The sequence below is a fragment of the Budorcas taxicolor genome, chromosome 14 (genome assembly GCF_023091745.1).
Source record: "Budorcas taxicolor isolate Tak-1 chromosome 14, Takin1.1, whole genome shotgun sequence".
Lineage (NCBI taxonomy): Eukaryota > Metazoa > Chordata > Mammalia > Artiodactyla > Bovidae > Budorcas > Budorcas taxicolor.
In genome coordinates this window covers 93,200,956-93,220,572 of record NC_068923.1, presented here as the reverse complement: position 1 = coordinate 93,220,572, position 19,617 = coordinate 93,200,956, and positions in this window count along the sequence as shown.

Here is a 19,617-nt window from a genome sequence, read left to right as displayed (position 1 = left end):
GAAGGAAGTTGCTGTTTACAAATTACCAAGTGTACCCAGTTCTGAGCATTTTGTGTTTGAAGAAGTGTTTTATCATGGATGGAGAAAGGGAGAAAGGCTCTCTCACTGTTTTTCTCCTTCTGTGTACCTGGCATTGTATTAATACCAAGCAGTCTGCTTTTGTTATCTCATTTAATCTCCACAACACACTGATAAAGGATAATCTGAGGTGCCAAGTGTCTGGGGAAGTTGGAGATTAGTGGTAGCTGTTGCTTGTGGTCAGCAGCTAAGAAGGGCAGAGATAGAATTTCGTCTGACTGCCCAGCTCTCTCTGCTGCTCCTGCTGTTGCTTGGGGGAAACAAAGGCTTTGCAGATCTTCCATCATAACATCGATTAAAGACTGAAATAAGGCAGATGGATGAGTTTACTGGGAACCATAGTTTTTGGAGCGAGGCAGAGAACTAGAAAATGGTGACCAAATCGTAGCACATTTTGCAAATGAACAAAACTTAAAGTTTCTAAATAATTCTGTTTTTTAATACAAATTTACTTATTTTAATTAGGTTAATTACTTTACAATATTGTATTGGTTTTGCTATACATCAGTATGTATCTGCCACAGGTATACACATGTTCCCCATCCTGAACCCCCCTCCCTCTTCCCTCCCTATACCATCCTTCTGGGTCATCTCAGTGCACCAGCTCCAAGCATATGAATGGATAAGAAAGCTGTGGTACATATACACAATGGAGTATTACTCAGCTATTAAAAAGAATACATTTGAATCAGTTCTAATGAGGTGGATGAAACTGGAACCTATTATACAGAGTGAAGTAAGCCAGAAAGAAAAACACCAATACAGTATACTAACACATATATACGGAATTTAGAAAGATGGTAACAATAACCCTGTATGCGAGACAGCAAAAGAGACACACATGAATAATTCTGTTTCCAAACAGCAGTAAAGATGTCTCTTGAACAGAAGAATTGTCTTCTCGGTGACAAATAGGTATGATGGCAAACCCTAACTCAGCGGAGTGTTGTGTGATTCACTCTTGTCTGGATGCCGTCACACTAGTTGTGTGTGTGTGTACTCAGTTGTGTGATTCTTTTGAGACCCTGTGGACTGTAGCCCGCCAGGCTCCTCTGCTAATGGAATTTTCCAAGCAAGAATACTGGAGTGGATTGCCCTCTCCAGGGGAGAAGGAGATCTTTCTGACCCAGGGGTTGAACCTATGTCTCCTGCGTTGGCAGGATTCTTTCCCACTGTGCCGCCTGGGAGGCCTTGCCACACTGTTTAGTTTTGCATAATTGCACTAACACTGTTTGGCCAGAATGTCCTTCCAGCATTGCACTCAGATTTGTGTTTAATTCTGTACCAGTTACTATTGGGCTGATGATCAGGCGTGACTCCTGTCTCTCATTAAACGTCCCTTCAAATGTAGCCTCAACAGCTTCTTTAGGTGATTAACTAACGGTCACCATATGGTCTCCCAGGTGACTCAGTGGTGAAGAATCTGCCTGCCAATGCCGCAGACACGGGTTCAGCCCCTGGGTCAGGAAGAGCCTTTGGAGGAGGAAATGGCTCCCCACTGCAGGACTCTTGCCTGGAGAATTCCATGGGCAGAGGAGCCTGGTGGGCTACAGTCCATGGGGTCATAAAGAGTTGGACATGACTGAGGGCGCAGAGAACACCACCACACTAGTGTTTTCAAAACGCTGAAATGATAGCATGGTTAAGGGGGAAACCACTATTTAAAGACTATCGTTTAAAAACATACTATCGTTCTCCTAGCCCAATACCTTACTTTAGTGAAAGAACTGTATTAGCACAAACACTGCTAGCTGGCCAGGCCTTGCTTTAGAGTTTGATAACCTGCTTCAGCTTCTTGCTCTAAAATGATGCTCCTACTGTCATGAAAGTTTTTTTTTTTTTTTTTTTTTTTAAAGTGGCTTTAAGTTTCAAGGTACTCGAGTCCTCCTAAGCTCTTTCAGTCTTTTGTTTGCTTTCTAGTGATCAAACTCGGTATATTTTACCCCCTGGTCTAAGTGATTCACTGTTCAGTTAACATTTCTTGGCTTCTATAAATTGTTCCTCTATTAAGGTTGGTGCAGAGTAATTGGTTTACCCTGCGGCGGCTCCTGCCCATCGCTGACCACAGAGCCTCTCTGCCTGAGACATGGTGCTGCTCTTGATGCCACGTGCGTTCCACACGCAGCTTTCCTTCAAATAAAGTGCTACCGAGGTCTGAGGAAAGGTTAAACGCTCACTTAAGGGAAGTCCAGAGTGATTAGCACGGCGTTTTCAGTCCTTCTCAGACTCATCGCTGTATGGATCTTCATGAATTTATGTGACTCTCTGTTCCACAGAATCTGTCCATGGAATTTTCCAGGCAAGGATACTGGAGTGGGTTGCCTTTCCCTTCCAAGGACGGAACCTGGGTCTCCTGCATTTCAGGCAGATTCTCTACTGCCTGGGGAGGCCAGGCAGGGAAGCCCGTCATAGAGAATACAGATGCCTTTGTCAGCATCCTGGTGGACCCTGCTGCACTTCCTGTGAGTCTTCTTGTGTCTGATAACTTTTACATTTCAGAGCATCAGCATTTTTCTTTAATGAAGTGACTGATCCAGGGTTGAAGAAAGGAGGCAAACCTGGGAGAAGTCTTTTGGTGCCTCTGCAGTGTGTGTGTGTCAACTCAAGCTTAACCTTGACGAAGGAAAATGCAGACAGGATGGGGAAGCCTCCCTTCCTGTGAGGATCGGCAGAAAGAGATTCATTCACTAGCTGAGTGGAGCTTAATGAAGTGGGGGAATAAGACAAAGTCGGGCTTTGTTCCTGTCCAGTCCGGGGCTTCTCAGCTTTTATTAAGTATGATATAAGTCACCTGGTACCTGCGTGCTAAGTCGCTTCAGTCGTGTCCAACTCTTTGCGACTTTATGTACTATAGCCCACCAGGCTCCTCTGTCCATGGGGTTCTCCAGGCATGAACACTGGAGTGGGTTGCATGCCCTCCTCCAGGGGATCTTCCCAACCCAGGGATCAAGCATCTTTCTCTTAAGTCTCACCACCTGGGAAGTCCAAATCACTTGGGGATCTTGTTAAATGAGCTTCTACCTCAGTAGTCCTGGGGTAGGAGCTGAGATTCAGAATTTCCTGTACGTCCCTAGGGGATATTGACTTTGGCCTTTGGATAGAAAGAACTTGGTTGACTAACTCTGAGAAAGTTCCTTGTCCTTTTTTCCTTTGATTTTGCTTTGTTTGGTTTGTTTTCCATTTACAAATAAAATGGCTACACTCACTGGTATGCAAGTGACCTGAATTGCATATGCCCTCAGTACCTCTACTGAGATACAGTAAACTGTATCCCCTGGTGATTTTCTCATAAATTTACTTGAGAAGAGAATGTAGTTCCCTACTTTTCATGCCCTGGTGCAACTAGAATCACAGTTAAGGAAATATCTGAGGTCAGTTAAAGATTGTTTTCAAAAATTATAAGCCATGGCTTCCTGATTCAGAAACATACTAAGAATGTAATTGAATGTCTAGAACAAGAGCTGTGTACGTCCATGTGGTCGAATAATATGTTACTTATCTATGAGTTCATATATATATATATTTCTTGAAAATCTAAATATATATACACACATGCACATGTAAGAGAATACACATATACATGTGTATGTATATTTTCTTGTTGATAGTTATTTTCAACATCATTTTATGGAAAGCTTCACAAATGTAAAAATGCTAAGAAACCTGTATACTAATTCCGAAATTTAAAAATGTTTAATATTTTTCCTAATTTTGTTTTATCTATTCTTTATTCTCTCACCAACTCAGTTTTTGTAAGGGAGAGTTGAATTACTTCAAAGTAAGTGTGAAATATAATATAACGGTGACTATTATACCAAAAGTTGCTCAGTCGTGTCTGACTCTTTGTGACCCTGTGGCCTGTAGCCCACCAGGCTCCTCCATCCATGGGATTCTCCAAGCAAGAATACTGGAGTGGGTTGCCATTTCCTTCTCCAGGGGATCTTCCCAACCCAGGGATCGAACCCAGGTCTCCTGCATTGCAGGCAGACACTCTACCCTCTGAGCCACCAGGGAAGTCCCAACGGCGACTGTGACTACAGCATTATTTTAATACGTTTACCTCAACATGAAAAATCTTCTAAAAAGATCGTTGCTCTTTCAGGATAGCACATTATTTGCGTGTGTAATTCTGAAACACTGCATGAATCCGGCAATGTGCTGGTGGATGTTTGACAAGTGGCCCTCTGAAAACAACAAAGATGCTTGCGCATGCTGAGGCGTGCAAGTTCACGGACGGCAGCCCACCAGGCTCCTCTATTCATTGGATTCTCCAGGCAAGAATCCTGGAGTGGGTTGCCATTTCCTCCTCCAGGGGATGTTTCCTATCCAGGAATCGAACCCATGTTTCTCGTGGCTCCTGCATTGCAGACAGAGTCTGTACTGCTGAGCCCCTAGGGAACAAAGCAAACTAAAAACCACAATTTTTTTGTGTTTATCATTTCTCTGGTGTAAATATTTCTACCATAGCCAGTTTCCAGCCAGCAACTTGCCATTATTGAATGTGGATTTGAAAAGGATGCTTGCCACAGTTTCCTTGGGCCAAAATAAGCCCACTCCAGCACACTGCTGTATAAGCCTCCTCATGCAAATGCGTGGCTTGGGCCCACAAATGTACATTTCACTCTGCAACTCAAATATCGAAGTCTTGCGTCATTTGCAATGTAAAATGGATAACTTATCTCTGTAAATAATTTATGCCAGCAAATTACCAAAATATTTCTGTCAATTGCTGCATGGAGTCATTATTTCTTAATTAAATTAAACAATGTCATACATCTCTATCATGGCACCTTGTACCAATAGGCACTCAATAAAAATGAAATATTGGAATATGAAATGAAGTTATAATTATGAAAAAATTCTCTTTCACATATAATCAAGGCAGAGAGTTGAGTATTTTATTTAAAATAACATTCTTAAGTTATATAGGTGATTTATATGCAAAACCGAAAATGCCTGGGGCTGCTCTGTTTGCAGGCATGAGTCATCTAAAATCAAGAGATGGAAATCCAAGGGTATGATGTTAAATAATGCATGAGTGATATAATTTTATTGTGTATCTCATTAGTAAAATGCTGCAGGAGACAGTAATGTTAAAAAAAAATAAATCTTTTTTTAGTCACCATTTTTCGGCATCATCACATTTAAAGAGGCAATTTTCAGACAACCTGATGGGAAATCATATGAAGTTATAATGCAGTACAGACAGTTGTTATTCTGTGAATCAAAAGGAAAATCATGAATCTCATTTTTAATTCAAGCTTCTGTTTCTTTCTTTCTCTTTATTTTCCCTCTTTTTAATCTTCTGCAACAAACAATTTCAAAGCTCTTCCACCTAATAAAATGTAAATTACCTCTTGGGTTCAAAGTTATTAAAGCAGTTTTATTAGCTCTTGCATTGTACAGTATTCTGGTAAGGAACAGGGTTTATAAATAATCATCTTTTCCCTTATCTCCTGACTTCCATCTATAATTAATGGTCTATATCATGTTCCTTTACAGACAGCCATTTCTTCATAAACAAATATGTGAACTGGTGCAAATGTGGCTGAGTGCCCTAAAAAAACAGCATATCAATTTACTGCATTTTAAAGCCTACAATTTCATGCCCAAGACTTGGCATTGTAACCATGGTATCTGCAGTTAGATGCTGGATGCATAAACATCAAATAGAAGGATTATTTCCTGGGTCTATTATATGCAGTCAAGAATCTAAAAGGGACAGATTGTGAGAGCATGTTTGTATAGTAAAGATACTCACTATCTTTTTAAAAATGCTCACTTTAGGAAATCTGTTATTTGAAAATAATTTCAAGCGTGTTTGTTTGCCTTACATACAATCCTCGGTTTTCACAGTTTCTTTTCAAATAAAAATATATTAGCTGGATTTTCCCGTGTTCCTTTATTAAGAAAGTCATACTGTGGGGGATAACTGAGTTGTGTCTTTCCAATTTGGAAGTTTTCATATAAAACACATATGTGTGGACATGCACACATACACACACACTCGAAATGTAAACGTAGAATTTAAAGAATGACGGTGACCTTATTCAGGTACATGCTAAGTCACTTCAGTCACGTCCAACTCTGCGTGACCCCATGGACTGTAGCCCGCCAGGCTCCTCTGTCCGTGGGATTCTCCAGACAAGAATAGTGGAGTGGGTTGCCATGCCCTCCTCCAGGGGTTCTTCCCAACCCAGGGATCGAACCCACGTCTCTATGTCCTCTGCATTGTTAGGTGGGTTCTTTACTGGAGTCACCTGGGAAGCCCCAGATTCCAAAGCATTAAAAAAAAAACAAAATCCTGGTGTGTTGATTAGCCTCTGGTGGAGTCTATTTTATTTTTAATTTTTTCTGCTCAGCATCTGTTTCTCCTTTCTAACACCTTTGCAATCTACCTTTAGGAATATTTTCCACTCATTGATGTTTTGTTGGTGAAATTAATCCAGGTGCTGTACCTCCAGTCAACAGAAACGAAAGGAGTTCTTGAAAACTCGCTCAGCCGAATGTCTTCTCTCCCTCTCAGTGTTAAATCTGTGTAATGGGCAGTAGTATGATCTGACTTTGAGCAAGGGACGCTCTCTCTTAGAAATTACGAATGTTACTCTATACAAGAGATAAATAGAGACCAATTTTGTTATCGTTGTCAGCGTTCTTTTGTTTCTTGTGCTTTTCTGGTTAAACCTTGAGCCTTAATTTTTTTTTAATAATAATAATAATAAAAAAACCCATCAATGGACTTAACTAAACCAGGTGAAATTTACTCAAGAAAGAATTTTTTAAAAATTTGTATTATTGAAATATCGTTGATTTACAGTATTGCACGAATTTCTTCCGTACAGCAAAGTGATTCAGTTATATATATATATATATATATATTCATATTCTTTTTCCATTATGGTTTATTACAGGCTATTGAGTATCCTTCTCCGTGCTATAGAGTAGGCTCTTATTGTTTGTCCAGTCTATGTATAATAGTTTGCATTTGCTAACCCCAAACTCTCAGTTCATCCCCCCTCCGCCCCCTCTCCTTGGTAACCACAAGTCCATTCTCTATGTCTGCGAGTCTGTTTCTGTTTTGTGGCAGTGAAAGTCCTGTCCAACTCTTTGCGACCCCATGGAGTATACAGTCCATGGAATTCTCCAGGCCAGAATACTGGAGTGGGTAGCCTGTCCCTTCTCCAGCGGATCTTCCTGACCCAGGAATCAGACCAGGGTCTCCTGCACTGCAGGTGGATTCTTTACCAAAGCCCATTTGGGTCATATTTTGGACTCCACATATAAGTGATATTAAACGGTATTTGTCTTCCTCTTTCTGATTTATTTCACTCAGTATGATAATCTCTAGGTCTGTCTGTGTTGCTGCAGATGGGTTTATTTCATTCTTTTCTGTGGATTAGTAGTATTCTCAAAAAGGAATTTAACTACTTCCTTACAAAGTAGAAAAATCTGCCTTGCTATTAAGAATATTTCCCACAGTTACCTTTCCCTCCACCTGGCTACTTAATATTATAAATAAGTGTTATGATAGAAAAAATGGTTTATTTATGTCCTGGATCACAAGTCTATGGTACCGCTATCCAGTGAAAACATTGATCTGGAGGCTGTTTAAGAAGTAAAACAGCCTGGAACCACTTACCTCAGGATGCTGTGGGATGTGCAGGGTCAGAGGCTGGGCGGGGACGGCTGTGTCGAGCCAGACTCACTGCCAATAGCTGGTTAACTGACACACTCACTGGCCGTGTTCTCAGCAACCCTATAGGAACCATATGATTTGGGATGAGAATGGCACATATTCTTTAATAAGAGTCAAGATATTACTTAATAAGGAGAAAACCTTTTTGTTTTCCTTTGGTTTTGTTTCCTGAAAAATGGCTGAAAGTTCTAAATTCTACACTATTTTTGGTTCAGACCAAGGGCAAAACATATTCTTGTTTCACCTCCAATAAGTCATTTATCCTGGACCTTGTTTTTCTTTCCCGACAATAAAATCCAGGCTAATTATACAACAGTGTGTTTAGCCTATGAGTTAAAGTGCTTTACATTTTCTAGTTAAAATGAAATATGTAGCATAATTAAATAATAATATAATGATGATTAATCCTTTTTACAATTTAATTATTCAATGTGTATGATTAATCATTGTAATTTAAAGGGTATAATAAGCAAGTAGAATAATTATGTATAATAGAATGTAAGGTGTAGGTTAAAAGGTATATATTAAAATTACTCATAAGTATCTTGGAAAAGTTATTAAATGACATTACTGAAGATGCCTTTAATGTAATTAGTCTCAGGGTTTTATATGTAAAAGGCAGACATCCCCTCCCCTAGCACGAGGCAAGGGAACTTCATCTTGCTTTCTCTATCATCTTTCTCCAGCTGAGTATATATTTTTTAAGAGCTCTGCACTTTTTATTCAAGTCTTCCAGAAAGGGAACAGAGAGAGACTTGAGATTTTTGGAAGGACAGACAGGGTCAACTCTCCTGGTAGAATCCTTAATGCTAGTCTTAATTTGAACAAACTATTTAAATATAGACAGCTTCCATCACACCAGCACCTAATCTTTAATGGCCTGGTTTATCCATACAATGTCAAGGAAAGGTCAGAGTTTTCAAAAATTTATTTTAGCGAAAGGAAAGTGTGCCATGAGAGGACATGGTCCAATATTCTCTGTGGTTCTTGTTGCTTCATATCAAGAATGGTGGTTATTAACACATTTCCTCTGGCATAGCACTTAGGGAAAATATATCTGTTCATTCATTAATTTAATTATTCATTTAGAAAATACATGGATTGTGTCCATGTTTTATATAAACATTCAGTGGATGAAGTCTACAACTACAAAATGTTCCTATTACAATCCAGTGCCTTCGCTAGGAGGGAAGATGAGTTCCCAGAGTGCCAAGGTGAAACTGGTGCTCCAAATAAGGGTTATATTTTCAGTAGAATTTACTGGAAAAGAACTCTAATTGCTTATGATATAATGAGCCTAACTCACTGAATTGTCTACTTTGAAATTTTTTTGAGCATATTTCAGGAAATTAACTGACATTTAGTAACATTTTTCAATAGAAAAGACATAGTTGATTCCTGACAAATAACTAAAAGTTTAATGTTGTAAAACAACTTAGTGGTAAATTAGGGCCTAGCTATCTGAAAAATATACCATAAAGACCATTATGTCTTGGCAGGAGTAATAAGATGTAAGTTGCTTTCCTTGCTTTAAGTGCATTGGAATCCACGATACTTAACATTGAGCATGGTGCTTTGCTGAATAACTGAACAAAAGAAAAAAAGATTTGAAAAGCAAGTGTCATTTGTAACGCCTTCAGGGAATTATCCCTCAATCCGATACTTATGAATAGCTCCCAGCAAAAACAGTGGGAACAAAGCACGTCTCCAGAAAGGCACATAAGCAATCCGAGGGGCAAGACCCAAGCTGAGTCTTGCAATTAAGACTCGTGTTAAAGCAAAGCACCAGGCGTGCAGCAGAGCTGAGGATGCGAGGGAAGAGCTGCAGATGGGCATTTCTCAGGAGAGAGCACTGTGGCTCCTTGGAGGAGTGGGCATTTCCAGTGAGAAGGAGAGGAAAGGAAAAAGGAAGTATATATAAAAGGAGTGAAATGCTAGGGTCCAGCCCTGGTGGATCCAGGGAATTTGAAGTGGGGACGGAGTTGGAGTCTGGGAAAGGACTATTTAATTAGAAATATAAAGAGATTAGGAAAGAATAGTGTAGTAGGAAAATTAGTGGAGAAAAGAGGCTGAATAACTTGGTTTACGTGGAAAACTAACAAAACCTCGAGACAAGAGGTTTGCACCATCTACGTTAGGCCACTGGCACCCACTTGAATAGCAGAGGGTGCCCCCGCCTTGGGCTCCCTCTCACGTGGATCTTAGAAGCCAGGGCAAGTAGTAGACTTGGTGAGCCTCCACGCTCCAGATGGGAATTCAGCCAGAAAAGGGAGAAAAGAATGACATGGGGGAGCAAAGCATTGGTGCCAGACCCACAACTTTATTTTCAAAAGCAGCTTATATACCCAAAGTTGTACATAAAGAAATAATGGAATATGCAGAGTTATGCAGGGGCAGCAGTCCTGACCCTTATTGAGACCAGGCTTTCTTTTTGCATACCTTCCCATATACAAAAGGTCTCAGGTGGTTTACATCATCTTCTGGCCAAGAGGCCTGTTAACATTTTTATGGCTCTCTTCCTAGATAAATGTCTATCAACCAGAAAACTCTTTTTCCCTTGAAGTGTTTTTTCTTTAATCTGCATCACCCTCAAAGTACTAAATAAAGTTACATTCCTGTAGAACAAAGGGCAGTGGGTTATAACAAAGAAAGTACTTAACTCAAAGATCTGGTGTTGCTAATGCCAGGGCTACTGCCTGTTTTTCTATAGACCAACTATATCAGCAAATAAAAGATATGAAAATTTGGCAGCAAGTATTGGCTCAACAAATGAAACCTTTAATCAGTCCTATTCTAATGATTTTGACTCCTCGGAAGCCCCTACATTCCTAGGATGTTTTGAGCTTCCTGTGCCTGTCACGGTCGGGAGGCTGCAAACAATCACATGTGCAGCTATAAGAGTCCGGCAGGCGGGCTAGAAAGCCATCAGAGGGGTTTTTGGATTGAAACACTTATTATGCCCAGGAGATTTATTATCTAAAAGCTCTAAATTAACTTTTTCCAGAAAAAGGTGGTGGGGGGACAGCCCCCTGTTAATGTCAGACGAGTAGGTGGAAAGCATAACACAGTAAAGCAGGCAGACTCTGGTTTTGGGGGGTAGATGTTCAGGAAAATCCAGGGGGAACCACTGAGGCCTGACTCAGCTTGCCCATCAGGCCTCTCCACATGACCTTGTCATGGGTGGGATCTCCCGTGCTGGCTCCCGGCAGTGAAACAAAAGCAGATGCAGTCCAAGCCGATTCCACTGGACAAGGGGCAATTGCGCTGATCACCAGAGAATGTTTTGACCTCTCCACGTATTTCTGCCCCCTTTGCCATCAGAGTAATATTTTGACTAAAGTAGACTAGTTTATGAAACCATTCTCTTTGTTTGACAAGGGCCAATGTGGTCATGCATTTTCATTTCAATCCCCAAAGAGACAATGCCAAAGAATGTTTACACTGTGTACAATTGAGCTCATTTCACATGCTGGCAAGGAAATGTTCAAAATCCCTCGAGCTAGGCTCCAGCCGTATGCAGTATGTGAACTGAGAGCTCACAGTTGTACAAACTAGGTTTAGAAAGGGAGAGGAACCAGAGATCAAATTGCCAGCATTCACTGGATCACAGGAAAAGCAAGGGAATTAAAAGAAAATCTACTTCTACTTCACTGACTATACTAAAGTTTTAACTGTGTGGACCACAACAAATAGTGGAAAATTATTTCAAAAATGGGAATTACAGACCACCTTACTTATCTCCCGAGAAACCTGTATGCAGGACAAGAAGCAACAGTTAGAACCAGACATGGAAAAATGGACTGGTTCAAAACTGAGAAAGAAGTACGTCCAGGCTGTATATTGTGACCTTGCAAAATGCAGGGTGGACGACTCACAAACTGGAATTAAGATTGCTGAGAGAAATATCAGCAACCCCAGATACACAGATGATACCACTCTAATGGCAGAAAGCAAAGAGAAATTGAAGAGCCTCTTGATCAGTATGAAGGAGAAGAGTGAAAAAGTTAGCTTAAAACTCAGCATACAAAAACTAAGATCATGGCATCTGGTCCCATCACTTTATGGTAAATAGTTGGGGGGAAAAGTGGAAACAGTGACAGACTTTATTTCTGGGGCTCCAAAATCACGGTGGAGTGTGACTGCAGACATGAAATTAGGAGATGCTTGCTCCTTGCAAGTAAAGCTATGACAAACCTAGACAGTGCATTAAAAAAGCAGAGACACCACTTTGCAGACAAATGTCTGCATTGTTCAGGCTATGGTTTTTCCAGTAGTCATGTATGGATGTGAGAGTTGGACCATAAAGGAGGCTGAGCACCAAAGAATTGAAGCTTTTGAACTGTGGTGTTGGAGAAGACTCTTGAGAGTCCCTTGGACTGCAAGGAGATCCAACCAGTCCATCCTAAAGGAGGTCAGTCCTGGGTGTTCATTGGAAGGACTGATGTTGAAACTGAAGCTCCAATACTTCAGGCACATGGTGTGAAGAGCTGACTCATTTGAAAAAAACCCTGATGCTGGGAAAGATTGAGGGCAGGAGAAGGAGATGATGGAGGATGAGATGGTTGGATGGCATCATCGACTAAATGGACATGATTTTGAGCATCCAGGAGATAATGAAGGACAAGGAAGCCTGGCGTGCTGCAGTCAGTGGGGTTGCAAAGAGTCAGACACAACTGACTGACTGGTCAACAACAAAATTAATATGCTAATGAGTGCATTGAAAGTGAATAACCTCAAGGGGGGCTTAGGCTCAGTGGTAAAGAATCTGCCTGCCAATGTAGGACACAGGTTTGATCCCTAGGTTGGGAAGATCCCCTGGAGAAGGAAATGGCAACTCACCTGGAAAATCCGACGGACAGAGGATCCTAACGAGCTACAGTTCATGGCGTGGCAAAGGGGTGGACACGACTGAACACAGATGCAACATGAGTACATGGGTATTTAACTTATTCATTCATTCAATTTGTGAAACGTGGTGGTCTGTTTTATATATCAATGACCAGTTTATAGTACACAGTAATTCAGTTGAACACTGATCTTTGTGTTGCTGTGAAGGTGTTTTTTAGATGTGATTGAAGATTTTAAATAGTTTACAGTTAGTAAAGAGGATTATCAAATCTGAACAGGCCTGATTTAATTTTTTAAAAGACTTTTGGAGTAGAACTACTACTGCTTGACAGAGGAAAGGGGAATTCTGTCTCTGGGTAGAAGCTTCAGCTCATGCCTGAGAGTCCCTGCCTGCTCTTCTTGATAGCTGATTTCAGATTTCTAACTTAGCCAGCCACAATCACATTAGCCAATTCTTTGCAATAAGTCTCTCTCTCTCTCTTTGTCTGTCTCTAAGAGAGAGACAGATAAACTGACTGATGCAAAATGCATAGCAAATAGATTTGGAGGGATATAATGATAAATACTTTAATGCCTCAGTAGGAAGATGCTTTGTAAAAAGTGGTACTTAGAAAAGATTCAATCCAGTGATAATGCACAGGGGAGACTGCAGGAAGAATGTAGGTTGGAGGCAACCTGACTGGAATGTGGAACTAATTCAGACGTCCCAGTTTTATAGAACTGGATGTGGAGTACAGGATCCCTGCTAAAAGAAGCAACAGTCTCAAGGATTTGGAGAAATAACTGAAGTTAAAATCCGTTGAAAAAAAATTGATGATGGAGAAAATCTTGAAAAAACTGAATCAAAATGGATCCAAAGTAGGAGTCTTGGTGGCAGGTGTTTGGAAGCTGCTAGAGATCAAATCAAGGCTAGAGCAGATCACAGGTTGCAAGAACTCCTGATGATGTGGTTCTAGGAATATGCAAAGCGGCTTAAAAACCCCAGGGTGGGATGTGATTGGAAGCGCTAAATCAGCTTAGGACGCCATAGCGATAGATTGTAAATGAATAGCATGCCTTAAGTAAGGCAGGACTTACTATGCGAAATATTGAATGGAGGAAGATGCCATTAAAAAAGAAAAATATTCATATTTGCCAAAAAGTTACTACATTAATGGAAAAAAAGGAAAGCATGGCCCTCCCAAGATCACAATGTGTTCAACCGTGAGACTAAATGCTCACAGCAACATATCCCTTTGTGACTCTTAACAGAGTAATGATGAACTATGACACGAATATTCTACCATGACTCAGATATTCTAATATCTTATGCCTTAATCAAGCTGTAGAGATAGCAAACTATCGGGTAATGACTTTATCTGGTCCCTTCATCTGGGTCATAACTTTCTGCTTTTTCATCCTGGTTACCTTTCCGTAATGTGGTTTTTGTTTTAGCTGCTGTGGGACTGTGGGGGCAATGACTTTAGACTGCTTTATTCCAATCTAATTTTTCCTTATTTTCTTTTTTCTACTTTATTTTTCTTAATCAGTAACTTATTTTCCAGTATGACAGTAGTTAAGACAGTAAGTTCTCTCATAAGTGGCCCTGGTTGCAGATATCAATAGCCCATTTTTAATTGTAAACAAAACTAGATATTCCAAGCATTGGAATCTTTCTTTTATTCTCAGATTTTGACAATCCAGGGAGACAAGACCTCTGAAACACCATCTTCTGTGTGTGACCTCAAAGATTTGTCTGTGAAAAAAATAACAAATTTAATGAGCTAGGCTTGAAAATGTGGCCCTGAGTTTGTATTGTTCATTTGCTTTTTACTGAATCATAGTTGACTTACAATTATACCAGTTTCAGGTATATGACATAGTGATGGGATATTTTTTATGGATTATGTGCCTTGCAAAGTTATTATAATATTATTGACTATGTTCCCTGTAAAAGGAAGGGGACCAGTGTTAATTTCAACTTACTTTTCCAGAATATTTTTTCTGGAATAGTAGTAGCTTGAGGATGGATTATGCTGTACTCTAGCTACTTGTAGACAAATGCTTGTCGGCAAGCATCTATTTGATACCCTTTAAAAATGGAGTAGGTTTAGAATTCATCAGGAACATTTAAGATTAGATATTAGAAAGATTATTAAAGTTTAAAAGTATTAGTAAAGGTCATTGAGAGAGAAAGAGGCATTTAAGAAAAGGTTCTGAAATTTATTTTTCTGAGATGATTGAAGTCAAATGCAGTTCAGAGACAGGGTATTTAAATGCCACCTTCTGGAAATATTTGGCTGAATATTTATACATTAGAATATGTTCACATAGATTAGCATTCCACTGTCAGATCCACAAAATACTTGCGTGTAAAATTAGATCAGAAAAATTAGACAATGACAAATTGTTTAAACCTTTACTTCATCTCTAAAATGGGGAGGTGGTAACACTGCCTCCCAGTTGGAATTCAGTTAGAACACTTACCGTAAACGCAGCTAAAATGTCTAGGGCCATGCTAAGAGCTGTGGCCTCTGCGAGCGTAAGTTGCTTCAATCTCTGTCCTGGGACTCTCCAGGCAAGAACACTGGAGTGGGTTGCCATGCCCTCCTCCAGGGGATCCTCCCAGCCCAGGGACTGAACCTGCATCTCCTGCATTAGCAGGCGGGTTCTTTACCACGAGTGGCACATAGGAAGCCTCTGTGGCCTCTATCCTCTCATAGCCGGTACAGATCGGCACAACAATGCTAATTTAGCAGGCAAACTTTATTTAGTAGGACAGTTATTATGAGCTGGGCTTCCCTGCTGGCTCGGATGGTAAGGAATCTGCATGCAGTGGAAGAGACTCAGGTTCAACCCCTGGGTCAAGCAGATCCCCTGGAGAAGGGAAAGCTATCGACTCCAGTGTTCTTGCCTGGTGAATTCCATGAACAGAGCTGGGCTACAGTTCATGGGGTCACAAAGAGTCAGACATGACTGAGCGGCTCACACTTTCACTTCACTTTTTTATTATGAACTAGAGTTTGGAAGATACAAGCAAGATTGGGATTTCTAGCTGAGTATATAAAAATTCGGTTAAAATTAGATGGACAGGTATACACTGCTATGTTTAAATGGATAGCCAACAAAAGACCTACTGTATAGCGCATACAACTCTGCTCAGTGTTATGTGGCAGCTTGGATGGGAGAGAAGTTTGGGGGGAAAATGGGTACATAGCTATATACATGTGGCTGGGTTCCTTTGCGGGTCATTTGAAACTATCATGATGTTGCTTATTAATCAGCTATACCCCAGTGCAAAATAAAAAGTTGTAAATAAATAAATTTTTTTTTAAAGAAAAAAATCAGATTATCGTCATGCCACCACTGGGTAACATGTGTGGTTTTCCTTTTAAAGTGGTTCTCATGTCTTTTCAAAAGGACACGCCAGCAGCAGCTGAGTGGTGTCCAGTGTGGCACGGTTCAAGCGTGAGTGCTGCCTTATGCAGGGAAACTTCTTGCAGAATTGCCCTCATCCTGAGTAGTACTGGGAAGCTGTCTGCCTAAGTGGATTATTGCATAGGACTTGATCAATCTAGCTGATTCTCTGAAACCCTCATGCTTAGTTTAATGGTTAAAGTTTCAGGCCATTCCCAGTGAGAGGGAATTATAATTCAGACCATGGGCAACCCCAGGCAACTGAGGCTATTCTGAAAGAGCTGCATCTAAATGAATGAATCCCCTTGCTAGGGTTTCAGAACAGCTGTCACAGCTGCCCTGCTTGGAAATGAATAAATTCTACAGATTTAAAAGAAGATTAATTTTCCCAGGAAAGGCTGAATAAACGACAGAAAAGAAGGAAAAGAAAACATTTCTTGTGTCCTCAGTAATGTTATATCAATTGAAATGCATATTAAAACCAAAGATTAATACTCGCCACAGATAGATAGCATTAGTGATGCTAATGATGGTGATAAACAGCATGTCTAAAATTCTTTCAAGAAAATATTCTTGTTTTAAAAATTTGATGAGCAAAAAATATAATCTTATTTGTCATTAACATTAACAAACATTTTCTTTTTATTGAAATATAGTTGACTTACAATATTATATTAGTTTTAGGCGTTCATAATGATGCAGTATTTTTATGCATTAAGCATCTTGGAAAGTTTTTACAATATTGTTGGCTGTATTCCTTGTGCTGTGCAGTACATCTCTGTGACTTATTTATCTGAGTTTGTATGTCTTAATGCACTTCACTCATTCCCTTCATCCTTCTCGCCTCTGGAAGCCACTAGTTTGTTCTCTGTATCTGTGTCTTTTTGTTGCTTTGCTCTATTTGTCTGTTTTGTTTTTTAGATTCTACATATGAGTGAAAACACAACATTTGTCTTTTTCCATCTAGTATTTTACTAAACATAATACTTTCCAGGTCCATCCATGTTGTTACAAATGTCAGCACTTCATTCCCTTTCTGTTTAACTGAAGTACAGTTGGTTTTCGATGTTATATCAACTTGAAGTGTACAATAGTGCGACTTGATATTTTATAGCTTATGCTCCGTTTGCAGTTATTATAACATACAGACGGTGCTCCCTTGGCCGTACGTTAGACCGTTGCACATATTCATTTTGTTTATTGCATCCTGAAGCTCCTTCTCGCATCTGCTCACCTCCCTACCTCTCCCCACTGACAACCACTAGTTTCTTCTCTCTCCCTGAGTTTGTTTCTCCTTTGTTATACGCATTCATTTGTCTTCATTTTTAGATTCCACATATAAGTGAAAACATGCAGTATTTGTATTTCTCTGCCTGATTTACCTTACTTGGCATAAGGCCATCTAGGTCCACCTGTATTTCTGAAAATAGCAAAATTTCATTCATTCTTATGGCTGAGTAGTGTTGTGTGGTAGACATATACAAAATCTTCTTTATCCATTCATCTGTTGAGGGACATATAGGTTGCTTCCATGTTTTGGCTATTGTACATATGCTGTTGTGAACAATAGTTGCATATATCCTTTCTGAAATCCAAAGGAAACAAAAAGATTTCTTTCTTTCCTACGGCTAAGTAATTTTAAAAATGTGTGATGATGTCAAGTTATAGTAATTATTAGGAAAGGATATCATAAACAATTACTAATCAATACTCTACAGAAATAATAAACAGATCAATGAAACAAAATTAAAATTTATGAATATAAATACTGTGGCTTATACTAGGCATTTTTAGTATATGTTAGATTTGGCATTTCAAATTAATGAAAATGGTTATTATTTAAGGTATAGTACTGGAAAGCTGATTTTGTCAAAAAATAAATTAGACAACTTTTTCACGATATGTCAAAAATATCACATTATAGTTAATTTCCTTAATGCCATAAAAATAGAAAAAGAAAATGAATGTTTATCTGATCTTGGTTCTGGGAAAAACTTTCAAATACGGTTAGCAATATTTTTGGATATTATATTTTTTCCACCTTTTCTCTACGTTCTATCCTTTCCATCAGATACACTGAACAGACACCTGGCTCTGTTTTGAGAGGGATTGTGGCCTACCAAAATATAGAAATAGACTACATCTATTCTTGAATTTCTTTTCTTTCAAAGGTCAAAATTTTGGAGTGAACATAGTTTATGGAGCAGGGGAAAGGGATGGTGGGCCCTCTACCCTCATTGCCTGTTGCCTTAGCTCTGAACACAGCACGTGAGCTGGGCACCACTCGGGATCAGTGGCGAATTCTGCCATGGCATAGAGTTTTCAGGCAACTTAGGTGACTGAAAGCAAGGCAGATCCCATAAAGGAAAAACACGATGTGTCTCCCTGCCCAAATATGAAAAACAATTCTGTAGGTCACTAAATATCTTCTCAGGTACCAAGCAATATTTTCTCATATTATGTGCTAAATTTTATTTATTTGATCATGTACCAATTTCTGAATATTTAGTTGTTTTCCAATTTGCATTGTAAGTACTACTGTAATATGTGATTTATATGTTTATTTTCAAACTCAACCTCAATTGTTTACTAAGAACAAATTCCTCCATTTGGAAATCCAGAATAAAAAGGTATACATACTTTTAAGTGTCTTGATGCATATGGGCATATTGCTTTCTGAAAGTGGTTATCTCACTATACTTCTGCCATTATTATCTTTTTTCCCTGCTTTTTGGATCAGTTTTTACTACCAAGGAAGATGTACCTTTAAGTAAAAAAAAAAAAAAAGAAAACAACAACAAAAAGTCAGTTTGTAATTTTTTTTTTTAAAGAAATGTCTATTTGTTCTAACATGGGTAAGAGTTTCTAGTGCTTTGTATGAACTTTATATACATTAAAATATGACTTGCTCATCAAATTTTGTCAAAACGTGCCCCGTTTGCCTTTGCCATTTTAGTTTTATACACAACTCTTAAAATTAACGTTAGTTTTAAATGTTGGTGTAAGCCACTCTATTTTTCCTATCCTTTTAAAAAAATTAATAGTATGCCTTGCTTCCATTTTCATTTAGAATTAAGCTTAAAAAGTGACACATACGGCTTTCCTGGTGGTCAGTGGGTAAAAAAAAAGAAAAATCTGCCTGCCAATGTAGGAGACACAGATTCAATCCCTGGAAGACCCCACGTGCCGCCGAGTGACTGACTCCATCCACCCAACTACTGAGCCTGCGCCCTAGAGCCAGGGGCCTCATCTCTGCGGCCCTCACGGCCTGGAGCCCGGCTCTGCAGCGGGAGGAGTCTCCGCAAGGAGAAGCTGGTGCCCCGCAACCAGAGAGCGGCCTCTGCTCGCCCGGAAAGAGAGCCAGCCCAGCCACAGCCTAAAAGAGAGAGAGGAGATTATAAATCAGTGAGGCACACTGTGCTCTGCTTCTACCATATTTTCTGTTTTGCTGCTAAAAGAAAATCAATCTGGGACTTACGTCTTTAGGCTACAGTACAAAAGCATTTTTCCCTATTCACTGATTCACTATTTCTTTACTGATATCTATTGATAGCTAGTCATGTGCTGTGTCCTGGGGATAAAGGGAGTGTAAGATACAG